We start from the raw sequence: 15575 nt of genomic DNA on the forward strand, positions 1-15575 counted from the left end.
TGAATCAGACAATATGCTGTCACACCAAGTTCCTGGCTCTAATGTATCTTCAGTTTGAGTTTGCATTTATAAGGCACTCGGTGAATGATATACATCCACTGAGAAAATGCCAGAGATTCGGACTGGAAAATATAATACATTCGTTTTTTAACCTTCATCACTCAAAGCTGTCCCCAAAACCTCAATTCAACACAATGATCACAGAATATGATTTTGAAAGTGTTCCTGAAGAAAACATGATGGTATTTTTGCATTAACAATCACATTTAAAAACACAATCAAATGGTACAAGTGATCTTTCCACATGACAAATCCTGCTGAAGTATGAATTTGTAAAATTTATTCGTAACTTGTAATATCATCTTTGTGATGTTAAACCAAAGCCATCTGCTTTTCTTGTGATTCATGCGGATACCGAAGATTCTATGATGGTAGTAAATTGTCCATCATTTTAGACAATTATTTTCTTAACTAATCAATGTTAAATATTAACCAAGTGTACTTTCATCGCTGTTCGTGGATGTTACTGGTGTAGAATAATTCCAAAATAGCAGTCACAGTGCCTCAAAAGTAATTTAATGTGTGAAATGCTTTGGACATTTTCACATGATAAGTTGTGAAATATGCAAACTGAGAAAGCAATAGTTTCTTCTCGGAAGCACTCCCATGGCAGTAAGACAGAATTAATGATGTTTGAATCCAAATTATAACAAATTAGTCGGAGAGAAAATCACTCTAGTTAGTCAAAGGTGGCAGTATTCACAGCTGTTTGAAGCCAATTCTTTAATCGGTTGTCAAAACGTACTGTCTCTGGGATTATCAGCTTCAAAACACCAAGTGACTATATCTTGCTTTCAACCTGCTTTCTACTGCTTTCAAGTTATCTGTATGCTTGACGAGAGTCTATCTGCCAGACGGACTTCTTGATTATGAATTAAGATGAAAATTTACAACGTCATGCCGCTATAGAGTCATATCGTATCACCCATCAGTCCAACCAGTCCAGACTGACCTTAATTCTCAAACTAAACTAGTCCCACATATCCCTCCAAACATTTACTGTTCATGTACTTATCTAAATTTTTTTAAACATTGTGACTGTAGCCACATTCACCACTTCCTCTGGAAGTTCATTCCATGCATGAACCACTCCCTGTATAAAACAAAATTGCCTCTCATGTCTTTTTAAAATCTTTCTTCTCTCACCCAGTTGTTTCCTCTCATGTTTCTGAAGTGCAATTAGGGATGGGCAACAAATGCCAGTCTGGCCAGTGACACTCACATCCCATGAAAGAATATTAAGAAACCTTTGATCTCATTTCTCATCTGGCACAAGATGGCGGCAGAGCAGCAAGGCTGCGTGGAAGGTTTTGCCTGGGGCCCATCTGCTCTAATCTGCTTCCTTTCCTTGTGTAATGTTTGCTTCTGCTCTTTTCTTTTGTTTATTTTGTTTTATTTTTGGTCTTTTCTTCTTTTTCTCTCAGGAAGCATCGGTGGGGCAGTGAGAATGGGCGCTGGCGGAGTGACAGACTTGGCTGCTCCTGGTGATAGGAGACTGGCAGCAGACAAGTGCATTCGCCTGCCATTCGGGGCCAGTGCCAGGAATAGTGAGGTCATTCTCCTGGCGCTCAGGGCCGGTGGCAGCAGCAGCAAAGCTCCTCCACAGTCAGGGAAGGTGGCAGCGGCAGCAGCGGACTCTCCAAGATGGTGGCACTGGCAAGGTGACATTTGCAGCAGGACCCATGGCCCAACTACGGCCTGGCCTGGCCTGGCAGCGGAGCCAGGGAATCTTTGTTGTGGAGCGAGTGTGGGTTCAGCAACGTCAGTGAAGTGGGCCCAACGGCGAAAAGATGGCACCTAAAGTGGAGCGACTCATATATTGGTGGGTTCAAGGCAACGAGATTGTGGAGGTCTCCCTTAAGGCTAGGTGCTGGTTTGGACTGGGTCAGAACGACTAACATTCTGAACATTTTTCTTCTTTATTTTTCCAATTTATTTCCTGCTGGACTGTTTATTTCTTTACTATCTAATTTTTTTTTTGTTTCCTAAGAATTTAATTTTAAGTATCTGAGCCTAGGTTCTCTTGTACCTAAGATGGCGCTGCAATGCAGCAACTATAGACTTTCCACTGTACTTATTTGAGTATGTGACAATAAAGCCAATTCAATTTAATTCAATTCATTTACGGAGCAATCAGTTAATGGAAAACTTTCATTGAGAGAATGCAAGTCAGCCTGTCTGATAATGCACTGGATTAACTACCTTCCCCTTTCTCACCCTCTTCAGTGGCAGTCAGGGTCTGAGATGAAACAACTTTCGATAAATTAGCCCCATTTTCTATCCTTCCGAGCAGATGGATGCTCCCTGTTTCGGATAAGGTATATATTGAGGTTTTGTCTGCCATCGTAGGCAGAGCCTATCCTTTAGAATCATGGCATTATTTTGAAGATGAGTGAGGGGTATTTCCCCTGCTTTCTAGCCTATATTTGCACATAATTTTTAAGCAATGTTATTATAAAATGGGTTTGCTTGTCATTATTCTATTGTGATTTGTGGCAGTTTGCTTTGTGCTAATGAAGGTGCTGCATTTTTAAAAAAATTCATGGTATGCGGCCTTTGTAAAAACAATGACTGCAGAGGCTGGAAACCAGATTTTGGATTAGTGGTGCTGGAAGAGCACAGCAATTCAGGCAGCATCCGAGAAGCAGCAAAATCGACGTTTCGGGCAAAAGCCCTTCATCTTGATTCCTGATAGAACATAGAACATAGAAGGATACAGCGCAGTACAGGCCCTTCGGCCCTCGATGTTGCGCCGACCGAATCCTACCTAACCTATACTAGCCCAATAACTTCCAAATGCCTATCCAATGCCCGCTTAAATGACCATAAAGAAAGAGAGTTCACCACTGATACGGGCAGGGCATTCCATGAACTCACAACCCGCTGTGTGAAGAATCTACCCTAACATCTGTCCTATACCTACCACCCCTTAATTTAAAGCTATGTCCCCTAGTAACACCTGACTCCATTAGCGGTAAAAGGTTCTTAGTATCTACCCTATCTAAACCCCTAATCATCTTATACACTTCTATCAGATCTCCCCTAAACCTTCTCTTCTCCAATGAGAACAGCCCCAAGTGCCTCAGCCTTTCCTCATAAGATTTTCCTACCATTCCAGGCAACATCCTGGTAAACCTCCTCTGCACTCGTTCTAAAGCTTCCACATCCTTCCTATAGTATGGCGACCAAAACTGCACACAATACTCCAGATGAGGCCTCACCAGAGTCTTATACAACTGCAACATGACCTCAGGACTCCGGAACTCAATTCCTCTGCCAATAAAGCCCAGTACACCATATGCCTTCCTCACAGCACTATTTACCTGGGTGGCAACTTTCAGAGATCTGTGTACATGGACACCAAGATCCCTCTGCTCATCCACACTACCAAGTAGCCTACCATTAGCCCAGTAATCCATCATCTTGTTATTCCTACCAAAGTGAACGACTTCGCACTTAGCTACATTGAATTCCATTTGCCACATTTCCGCCCAGCTCTGCAACTTATCTATATCCCGCTGTAACCTACCACTTCCTTCCTCACTATCCACAACTCCACCGACTTTTGTGTCATCCGCAAACTTGCTTACCCAGCTTTCAAGTCCTTCCTCTAGATCATTTATAAAGATAACAAAAAGCAATGGTCCCAAAACAGATCCTTGTGGTACACCGCTAGTAACTGCGCTCCAAGATGAACATAATCCATCAACTACTACCCTCTGTCTCCTTCCAGCCAGCCAATTCCTAATCCAAACCTCTAATGTATCCTCAATGCCATACCTCCGTAGTTTTAGCATTAGCCTACCATGGGGAACCTTATCGAACGCCTTACTAAAATCCATATACACAACATCTACTGCTTTACCCTCGTCCACTTCCTTAGTCACCTTCTCAAAGAACTCAATAAGGTTTGTGAGGCACGACCTGCCCTTCACAAAACCATGCTGGCTATCCCTGATCACGTTATTCCTACCCAGATGTTCATAAATCTTATCCCTTACCATTCTCTCTAAGACTTTGCCCACCACTGAAGTCAGACTCACTGGCCTATAGTTACTAGGGCTATCCCTACTCCCTTTCTTGAACAATGGGACCACATTCGCTATCCTCCAGTCCTCTGGTACTATTCCCGTTGACAATGACGACATAAAAATCCAGGCCAATGGCTCTGCTATCTCCTCCCTAGCTTCCCATAGGATCCTGGGGTAAATGCCATCAGGCCCAGGAGACTTATCTATATTCATCCTTTCCAATATTCCCAAAACCTCTTCCCTGCATATTTCCAGGGCATCCATTCTAATTATTTGTGATTCCATATTCACATCAGCAACAGTGTCCTGTTCCTGAGTGAATACTGATGAAAAGTACTGATTTAATGTCTCTCCAATCTCCTCCGCCTCCACACACAACTTCCCACTACTATCCTTGACTGGACCGATACCTACCCTAGTCATCCTTTTATTCTTGACATACCTATAGAAAGCCTTTGGGTTTTCCCTAATCCTACCAGCTAAAGACTTTTCATGTCCCCTTCTCGCTTCTCTTAGCTCCCTCTTTAGCTCCTTCCTGGCTACCTTATAACTCTCAATCGCCCCTACTGAACCTTCACGCCTCATCTTTACATATGCCGCCTTCTTCCCTTTTACAAGGGACTCCAATTCCTTACTAAACCACGGCTGCCTCACAAGGCCCTTTACACCATGCCCGACTGGTACATACCTATCGAGGACACGCAGTAGCTGCTCCTTGAACAATCCCCACATCTCATTAGTGTTCTTCTCTTGAAGCCTGTTTTTCCAATCCACACATCCTAAGTCATGCCTCACTGCATCATAATTTCCCTGCCCCCAGCTATAACTCTTGCCCTGCGGCGCACGATTATCCCTCTCCATCACTAAAGTAAAAGTCACCGAGTTGTGGTCACTGTCCCCGAAGTGCTCACCTACCTCCAAGTCTAACACCTGGCCTGGTTCATTACCTAGAACCAAATCCAATATAGCATCCCCTCTTGTTGGCCTGTCGACATATTGTGTCAGGAAACCCTCCTGCACACATTGTACAAACACCGACCCATCTAATGAACTCGAGCTATAGCTCTCCCAGTCAATATCTGGGAAGTTAAAGTCCCCCATAACAACCACCCTGCTACCTTCACTCTTTTCCTGAATCATCCTCGCAATATTATCCTCTACTTCTCTAGGACTATTAGGAGGCCTGTAGAAAACACCTAACAGGGTGACCTCACCTTTCCTATTTCTAACCTCAGCCCAAACTACCTCAGATGGCAAGTCCTCTTCCATCGTCCATTCCACTGCTGTGATACTATCTTTGACAAGTAATGCCACGCCTCCCCCTTTTTTACCCCCATGTCTGATGAAGGGCTTTTGCCCGAAACGTCGATTTTGCTGCTCCTCGGATGCTGCCTGACCTGCTGTGCTCTTCCAGCACCACTAATCCAAAATCAGCATTTATATGCCATTTCTAAATGTTTTTAAGATGGAGCTATGATTGAGGAGTCACAGGCCTAGACTTAATAGGAATGGAAAACGTTCCTGTTCAGAATTACTCATAATGTTTGTGCTGTGGTTTATTCAGACTTTCTATTGCTGGCGTTGGACAGTATAGGCTGTGAATCTCTAGGAGATGAAGGATGAGGGAAGCAAATCAAAATGTGAGAAAATAAAGTCAAATAATAAAGAACAGAATCTAAAGATTCATCATAGACTCTATATTCAATAGAAAGGGTTAAAGGAAAAGAAATGAAGGAAGAGTAGCTGCAGGTGATATATCTACTGGCACTGTGTAGAAAATGCTAATGTTTCATAATAACTGGGTTATTTTCATTCTGATGGAAGGGATAGGTTCTGACACTTCTGTTTGCATAAACCTTGTGACTACATAGAAGGAATATCAATGCCCTCTATTTATACACAGCTGCCTGTGCTGATGGCTACTCCTCATTTATGACAAGTCACAATCTGTCGTGTCTTACTTACCCTCCTACGGATCTGTCAAAATGAGATTGTTGGGATTTAAAGCTTCCTGTGTGATCTGTTCAACCACTGAAAAATAAGGTGACTGCTAGCAGTACGCTCTCAAATTCAAACATCTCTCTGCTCTGCATCTGCTCGCGGGTTGCAAAGTGGAAATTTTCTCTATCCCCACACTGGCTCTCGGTGGGCTGCAATAATGTGTATTACAGAAGCTGTCCAATCTGCAGAATGAGTTCGATCACAATACCCTTTCAACAGTGGAAGGTATTGTGATCAAGCCTGATGTTATCTTTGTCTGTCACCACAAAAACTACCTCTTGAAGATGACTGCTGGATAATAAACAGGGTTGAAACATGTAGCTTATTATTCTTTAGCTGTCCTGGGAATGTTGCGCACATGGGCTGGACTTTTGAGTTTTGCTGAGATGAGAATGGAGGTGGTGGGTGGTGCAGAATGCTAGCAGTGGTTGCAGTGATAGTTTCCTGGTGTAGTTCCCATTGTTGTCAAGCACTAGCAGACGGTAACATTGTGATTGCAAACAATTCTTGATTAAGGTCAGTCAAGGGGGCTGAGGAGAGTCATATAGATATACAGCACAGAAACAGGCCTTTCAGCCCAATTCATTCATGCCGACCAGTTATCCTGAACTGAATTAGTCTCATTTGCCTGTATTTGACCCCTATCTCTCTAAACCTTTCTATCCATGGGCATGTCTAAATGTCTTTTTAATGTTGTAATTGTTGTTCATTAAGAGTTTAGTAATTAGGAGGTGTTGTGATTTTCATGAAGGTACAGGGGTTGTGTGTGCTGTCTGGAGCAGAGAGACTGGAGGAACTAAACTCATGGCCGCTGCAGTGAATTAGCCTGCCTCCATAAATGGGTGAGCGCGGCAAGAGGATTCAACTATTGACAAACAGGTGCCATTGCCACTGTGCTGGTGGCACGGGGAATGGTCAGTAAGTGCTCGGCCAATGTCATGGTGTCAAGGAGTCCTAGCTAAACTGGAGGAATCAAGGGACAAACTCACTGTTGGTTGAAGTCATACCTGACACATAGGAAGGTGGTTGAGGTTTCCAGAAATCAATCATCTCAACTCCGGGACATTTCTGCAGAAGTTCCTCAGGGTAGTACTCTAGGCCTAACCATCTTCAGTTGCTTTATCAATGACTTTCCCTCAGAAGGTCAGAAGCAGGGATGTTTGCTGATGATTGTACAAATTTCAGTACCATTCACGACTATTCAGATTCTGAAACATTCCATTACAAATGCAATATTCAGGCTTGGGCTGACAAGTGGCAAGTAACATTCTTGCCATACAAATTCCTGGCAATGACCAACTTCAATTAGAGGCAGTGTTACCACTACCCCTTGACATTCAATGGTATTACTCCCCCACTATAAACATCCTTGGTGTTACCCTTGATCAGAAAAGCAATTAGAATTACCACATAAACACAGTGTCTACAAGAACAGGTCTTTAGGAATACCATGGTGAGTAACTCACCCACTCCCCCTCCCGACTCATCAAAACCTGTCCATCATCTACAAGGTACAAGTCAGGCGTGTGATGGAATACTTCCCACTTGCCTGAATGAATGCAACCCCAACAACACTCAAGAAGCTTGACATCATCCAGGACAAAGCAGCCGGCTTGATTGGCATCACATTCTCAAGCATCTACTCCCTCCACACTGACACTCAGTAGTAGCAGTGGGTACTATCTATATGGTGCAGTGCAGATACTCACCAAAGGTCCTTAGACAACACCTTCCAAACCACTTCCATCTGGAAGGACAAGGGCAGCAGATACATGGGAACACCATCACCTGCAAGTTCTCCAAACCACTCACCATCCTGACTTGAAAATATATTGTCGTTCCTTCACTGTCATTGGGTCAGAATCCTGAAACTTCCTCCCTGGGGTAATTGTGGGTCAAGCCACAGCACATGTACTGCAGTGGTTCATGAAGGCAGCTCCCCATCGCCTTTCAGGGGCAATTATGGATGGGCAATAATTAGCGATCTAGACAGTGATACCTGTGTCCCACTAATGGATTTTAAAAAAACTCTCCCCTATCCTGGCATTACATGGACATAAGAGCATGGTGTAAGCATGTTAGGCACAATGACAACAAGGAAGGCAGAAACTGGCAATGAGGCAATAAGGAGCAATACACTCTCTAGGAAGGCCAGAGCCCAGGTATCAGCACAAAGGGACTTAAGGCTTGATGGACATAGAGACCATACCCTCAGCACCAAATTTACTGACAAAGATTAAGCTGGGCTGTGGTTACAACAACACTTTCCCCTGTGTGTATGGTTACATTTCGAGAAGTTCTCGTGACCTTTTCATTCTCTGGCAGGCTAGGCTATATAGCTTTTCTCTTGAACTTCCAAAGTCTGTGGATAGCCCTGAGGAAACAAAAGATGTCTTCTGAAGAGTTGGCTATGCACTCCTTTTTGGAACACCTAGACAGAGGCACATGAGACTCAAAGAAAAGCCACCATTAAGAAGGCTTCTTGAGCTTCTGGAGGTATGCTATTTAAACCCAGTGCTTATGCTAGGGGCTAGTGTCCCACCATACATTCCTAGCTGGGCTCACATGTTATGGTGGTTTGCTATGCTCTCTATAACATGGCCCTTGAAGATGAAACTGTGGTGGGAGACCAGTCACCAGACGAAGACTGTATGGCAGGCAGAACACAAAGATTCTCTAGTTGCTGAGCCAGCATGGAGTAGAGGTTGCCATTAACATCAGGGGAACATCTGGTTTAAGAACTTCTCAACTGAGGCCTTCTGACCCAGGATGAACTGTATAACATGTACCATCTTCTAAGTCTTAGGCTAACACTTCCATTGAAGATGCAGCCTAAAGAATATGAAGTCTTCCTGTCAATGAAGGACGAACATCTGCCTGGACCTTTTTATATTTCTTTCATTCCCTGCTCAACCCCACACTAGTTCAGGAAATTCTGATATGTAGGGACACAAATGCTTTTGCTGTTCTACACCCAATCCCATTTCCATGGACTCAAAGTACTGGATCTACAGCCAGCTGAGCTAGGGCTGTATCTGTCTTATCACTCTCAGGGGAACAGACCACAACTGCCTCAGGCTTTGGCATCTCCACTTGTTCACTTGGCTGGGCTCTTCATCCAGTGCCACCAGTGCTGGTGCAATTAAAATTAGAGGTTCTCAAAATGTAGAAACTTACAAGGGCACAGTGAACATACAGAGTTGTTGGTCTGGTGGACATTATATTGAAAGGGAAGAGAAAAGCCATGGTGGGACTTGAAAACAATCATGAGAATATTAAATTTGAGGCCTTGTTTAACTGGAAGCCAATGTAGGGCAGTGAGTAGAGGTGTGATGGTTAAATAGACCATAGGTTTTGGATGCCCTCTATAGAGGATAATTATGGGAGGTTGGCTAGTGTGTTAAAATAGGCACATTGAAGGTAACAAACATGAATGTGGGCTTAAATAGCAGAACAACTGTTATGGAGACAGAGACAAGCAATGTTACACAGATGGAAATAGGCAGTCTAAGTGGAATGTGGTTGAAAACTCATTTCAGGGTATAATTTGATATTGAGGTTGGTTTATTCTTAGACAATTGTCAGGGAGAAGAATGGAATCAATGAAATTGGCCTAACATAACGAGTGTGTCCTTTTGCAGGACATATTGTTGAATTCAGAAGCTGGTGCACACTTAATAAATTGGAACAACACCTATTTCTTTCCTTGACAGAAATTGGAGCAACCAACTGAAAGAACCTTTAAGGAGTTATCCTCTGATTGTTTCACATATGAATCAAATGAAAGGAAACCCATGTTGGAAGTTGTGATGCTCATGAGATAGCTACTAAGAAGTTTGGGAGGCTTTGTTTAATATGCTATCATCTCAGTACAAATTGGGCACAGTGGTCTTCGTGCTGTTACATATATCCTAAAGCTAGGCCGAGGGTCACTATTGAATATATACTGGAGGTCAAATCACAGCAACAGGATTTTAATTCTCTGCTGAGGTTTGGAAAATATACAGAAACATCACTTGTCAATGTCACAGCTGCACAGCGTTTAATAAATCTCTGTCTCGTTCTAAAGCTTTGCAAAAATGAAAGGAAATAGCAAAAGCAAAAGAACCTACATGTTTGGCTGAGTTTCTGAGCCTAGAAACATTCAAGGACATAGAAGTCAATGTAGGAATGTAATATAGAAACAGGACTTAATTATGAGTTTGTTCTCTACAAGGACATAATATGGAAGCTGATGATGAAAAAGTCATATTATGACTTTTCAAATTATAGATAAAATGAAGGGCCAGACCTGGCAGTGGAGGGTAACAGAATGAGATTCCCTGGAGGTGGCAGTCTCACCCCATTTCATCTTGTAAACTGGTCATGTTTTCACATCCAATTTATACTATTCAATTTCATTACTAATGAACAGATAAAATCACTTTGCAGGCTCGGTTTAATTTGTAGCTATAGATTGGAGACTATTATCACTGATATTAATTATACTACCTGAGGTGTATCGAGGGCAGATGAACAATTTTTCAGCATGGCACATATTTGAAGACAATGACCCAGGTTTTGCTGCAGTGGTGAGATTGGCTAATGTACACCATACATTTTCTCATCTGGTGTTCTGCATTTGCTGATGGTAAGTTACTCTGTGGGTTGAGGTGCATAGGTCATGGCACATGCATAAGGAACAGTGGCTGTACCATGCCATTATGGGTCAATTGCCTTGAGGCAGGACCTCCACCCTTTGGAACATTCAGCCTCAGAGTTGTTGTTGAGGAAGAACTAGGTGCTTGGAGTGGGCATGTCCCATTGCGTGTAAACCCCAGTGATGGGACGATGGGGCCCTCTGTCGGAATGAATCATCCATTTAAGTGCTGCCACCTGAGGGCAGGCCATCTGATGTTGCCCCTGCAGCTGTAAAATTGTGACTGGGGCAGCGATGGATGGTTAGGTTTGGGTATTGATTTTACATGAACCGCCGCCTTTAACCCACTGGCAAGTTTCAGTACAATCCAGCCTCATATTTTCCTGCATTTCTGCTTAGAATACATCTCAACATGAATCAGAAGACCTGAGCAAGGTAAGGAAAGATAATGGTTATTCGTGTACCCTCAATTGTGATGAACCCTCAAAGAATAAAGAAAAATCTCCCTCATTAGCTCCCAACAAGAATAGGGTCTAAGTTTAGCTTTAAGGAATTTTATTTCAAAACTATATAAATGTAAGTATTGAATGACTATGGGTAATGTACTGAAAAGTGATGTTTTTCTCTAGCTTTTAAGCATTCCTGAAATGTTGCTCTGCTGTTTGTTAGGAAGGCAGTTTTCTGAAGCAGATGCTAACTCTGATACCTTGACAGGAGGGAGTCTCAGTTGGATTTGCAAGCTGTGAAAGTTTCTCAGATTCTGTGCTGCCAATTGTTTAATCTTTCCAACACTTCAACAGCTATCACCTACACCATACCAAAGTCTTTAACACTGACATATTTGCTCTAAAAATCAAACCTGAAATAAATTATTATCTGCCCATCTGGATTGACAAAAATATCTCTATCATAGTCACGTAGCAAGGAAGAGAAATAATAATGAGAAGAAAAGTAAAATGAATTGAAACTTACTTTGATGTGTTTAATTCCCATAAATAGCTTGAACATTCATCACTGGTCTGGACATAAGGAAGGATTTCTAGCTACTTATTAATTTCCTCAAACATTTCTCACATATCACTGTAGGGAATCTAATCTAATTTAATCATGCATTTCAATGGATTTCAATGTCCACCACCAAGATGGCTCAGCAGCAGTACTACTGATTGAACTGGTTGGGTCCAAAAGGACTTTATGGCTAGACTGGGTCTACGGCAGATGGTGAGGGAACCAACAAAAGAGAAAAACATACTTGACTTCATCCTTATCAATCTGCCAGCAGCAGATGCATGTCTCCATGACAGTATCAGTAAAAGTGAACACCGCGCAGTCCCTTTGGAGATGAAATCCTGCCTTCACATTGACAATACCCTCCGCTGTGTTGTGCGCACTAGCACTATGCCTAATGGTACAGAATTTGAATAGATCTAGCAACTCAAAATTGGGAATCCATGAGGCACTGCTAGCCATCAATAGCACTCCAGAGTTGTACTCCAGCACAATCTGTAACCTCATAGCCCAGTATATCGCTCCACTCAACCTCATTACAATTAAGCCAAGGGATCAATCCTGGTTCAGTGGAAAGTACAGGAGGGCATGCCGTAATAGCACCAGGCAAACCTAAAAATGAGGTGTCAATCTGATGAAGCTACCTAACAGGACTACTTGCATGCCAAACAACATAAGCAGCAAATGATAGACAGAGCTGAGCGATCCCATAAGATCGGATTTACGCTCTGCAGTCCTGCCACATCCAGTTGTGAATAGTGGTGGACAATTATACAACTCTCTAGTAGAGGAAGCTACAGAAAATATTCCCATCCTCAATGATAGAAGAGCTTAGCCTATCAGTGCAAAAGATAAGACTGAAGCATTCACAGCAATCTCCGGCCAGAAGTGCCAAGTGGATGATCCACCTTGACCTCCTCCAGTGGTCTCCAGCATTACAGATACAGTTGGTTCTGCTATAACACGCATTTCTTCAATGCAGATTGGCTATAATGCGATTGAAGAATTTAGACCACTATTTTCAGAACATAAACTTTCCTTGCCAGTATTGGCTATAATGCGATTCCACTCCCATTGGTTTAAATGATGTGGCCATTACACAATTTTCTTATAATATGGGATTGCATGGGTATGGTGCTATTGTATTATATCAGAACTGACTGCACAAGTCTTCAGCCATTTTGATTCTCTGCATTCTCAACCTTTCATCAGGAAATGGTTGGAGGCACTGGATATTACAAAGGCAATTGGCCCCGATAACATTCCATCAATAATACTGAAGACTTGTACTCCAGAAATTGTCACTGCCTTAGCCAAGCTCTTCCAGTGCAGTTACAACACTAGCATTTATCCAGCACTGTGGAAAATTGTGCAGATATGTCCTGTACAGAAAAGGCAGGAAAACTCCAACCCAGCCAAAAACTGTCCCATCAGTCTACTCTCAATCATCAGTAAAGTGATGGAAGGTGTCATCACCAGTGCTATTATACAGCATCTGCTCAGCAATAAATGCTCAATGACACCCAGTTTGTGTTTCACCTGGCCACTCAGTTCCTGATCTCATTACAGCCTTGGATCAAGTATAAGCAAAAGAGATGAATTCGGAGGGACTTGAGTGTGACAACCCATGACATCAAGGATGCATTTGATGAGTGTGGCATCAAGGAATCTAAGCAAAAACTGGAATCAATAGACATCAGGCGACAAACACTCTGATGATTGGAGTTATACCTGGCATATAAGAATATAGTCATGGAAGGTTGGAGGTCAGCCATCTCAGCTTCAGCACATCTTTGCAGGAGTTCCTCAGCTAGTGTCTTACATTCAACCATTTTCAGTTACTTCATCAATGATCTTCCCTCCATCATAAGGTTAGAGGTGGAGACCTTTGTTGATGATTACACAATGTTCAGCCCCATTTGCGACTCCTCAGGTATTGAAGCAGTCCATATTCAAATGCAACAAGATCTGGGCAATAGTTAGTCTTGGGCTGACAAGTGGCAAGTAGCATTTGCACCACATAAATGCCACATAATGACCATCTCCAATAAGAGACAATCTAAACACCATCCCTTGACATTCAATTGGGGTTACCATCACTGAATCCTCCACTAACAACATCTTTGGAGTTTCCATTGACCAGAAACTCAACTGGACTCACTGCCAATGGGATCAGAAAGCAAATGTTATTCAAAATTCAACTGCAGTTCTGCTAAAGGAGTCTAGACAAACTTCAAAATATGCAACCACTGAATGAATAAGGAACCAGACACCTCCCTCCCACAACCTGCTGATCTGTTCAATCACCTATACAATCTAGAACTCCAGAAAAGAGAGACTTCAAGAATTAACAGGGATGCAACAATCTTAGAGATGGATCTTACTTTCATCTTTATAAACATCTTTTATCTTTACCTACTTTTATTCTTTGTATATCTAACCAATGACCTTCTCAATTTTACTTGAATAATTACAACAATAATTTTGCAACAAACAAACTGTTATCTTGTTCGAAGCATAAAATTGTGCTGCCGTATTATTTTTGGGCCGATGCTCTTCAAAAATAAAACAGGATGATGTATGAGCTTAAAGAAATTCTTGGTTCAAGGAAGACACTGAAGACATGCCTGGTGTAGTTGTGAATTGCTCGTTACGATATAGCTGTTTGTGGACCCTTTTGCACAACTTGATAACCACATTTCACTACAGTGAAACAGCGACTGAACATCAAAAGTAGTTAATTGAACATAGAACACATTTCGACATCCTGAGCTTATGAAAGACTCTTCACCTCAGTTTTTCTTTATTATTTTTAATCGTTACTATTCCATAAAGCAATAAAAGATATACAATAATGTTCTCTGTAACTGTAAGTCCATCTTTTATTTCATCAATCTATTTTCAGGCAAATAACATTTACAGTATAAAAGCATCAGGCAATGACTTTTCGCAAGAAGAGAGAATCTAATTTACCATCCATTGACATTCAATAACATTAACATCACTGAATCTTCCACTGTGAACAATTCGGAGACTCCCATTGACCAGAAACTGAACTGGACCTGTGGTACATATGTGGTGGTTATAAGAGCAGGTCAGAGGTTAGGAATTTTGCAGTGAGTAACTTGCCTCCTGTGTCCTCACTGCCTATCAACTACCTAAAGTGCACAAGCCAGCAAATGATGAAATTTTCTCCACTTTTCTGGATAGCTGCAGCTCCTACAACATTCAGGAATGGCAATGCCATCGAGAATAAAGCATTCCACTTGATTTGTACTTCACCTTCAACAGTCATTACTTTCAGAATTGCTATACATTAGCCCCAGAGTGCACAATCTATTAGATGCACTGCAGTGACACAACAAGATTCCTCCAACAACACCTTCATAATCTGTGACCTCAACATTCTAGAAGGCCAAGTGCAGCAAATTCAGGGAACATCATGACTGCAAGTTCCTCTTCAAGCCACACAACATCTTAATTTGGAAATATGTCAATGTCCTTTCAGTGCTACTGGCTCAATACCCTGAAATTCCATTTCTAACAATATTATGAGTGTCCCTACGTCCCAAGAGCTACAGCAAATCAAGAAAGCAGTTCACCACCACCATCTCCCAAGGCAATTAGGGATGGGCAATTAATGCCAGCCATGCCCACATCCCATGAACAAATATTTTTTAAAAAACCCATTGATGACCATTGTAAATATTCTTGTGGTTTAATTAGGTATCAATGTAACCAGAAGTTTATTTGGTTTTTACATGTCTCTTCATCGTTTGAACTCAGCTTTTAACTCTGATAAACATCATCCCAATTTGAGTGATCAATTAAATTTA

Source organism: Hemiscyllium ocellatum, chromosome 37 (assembly GCF_020745735.1).
Source record: "Hemiscyllium ocellatum isolate sHemOce1 chromosome 37, sHemOce1.pat.X.cur, whole genome shotgun sequence".
NCBI lineage: Eukaryota > Metazoa > Chordata > Chondrichthyes > Orectolobiformes > Hemiscylliidae > Hemiscyllium > Hemiscyllium ocellatum.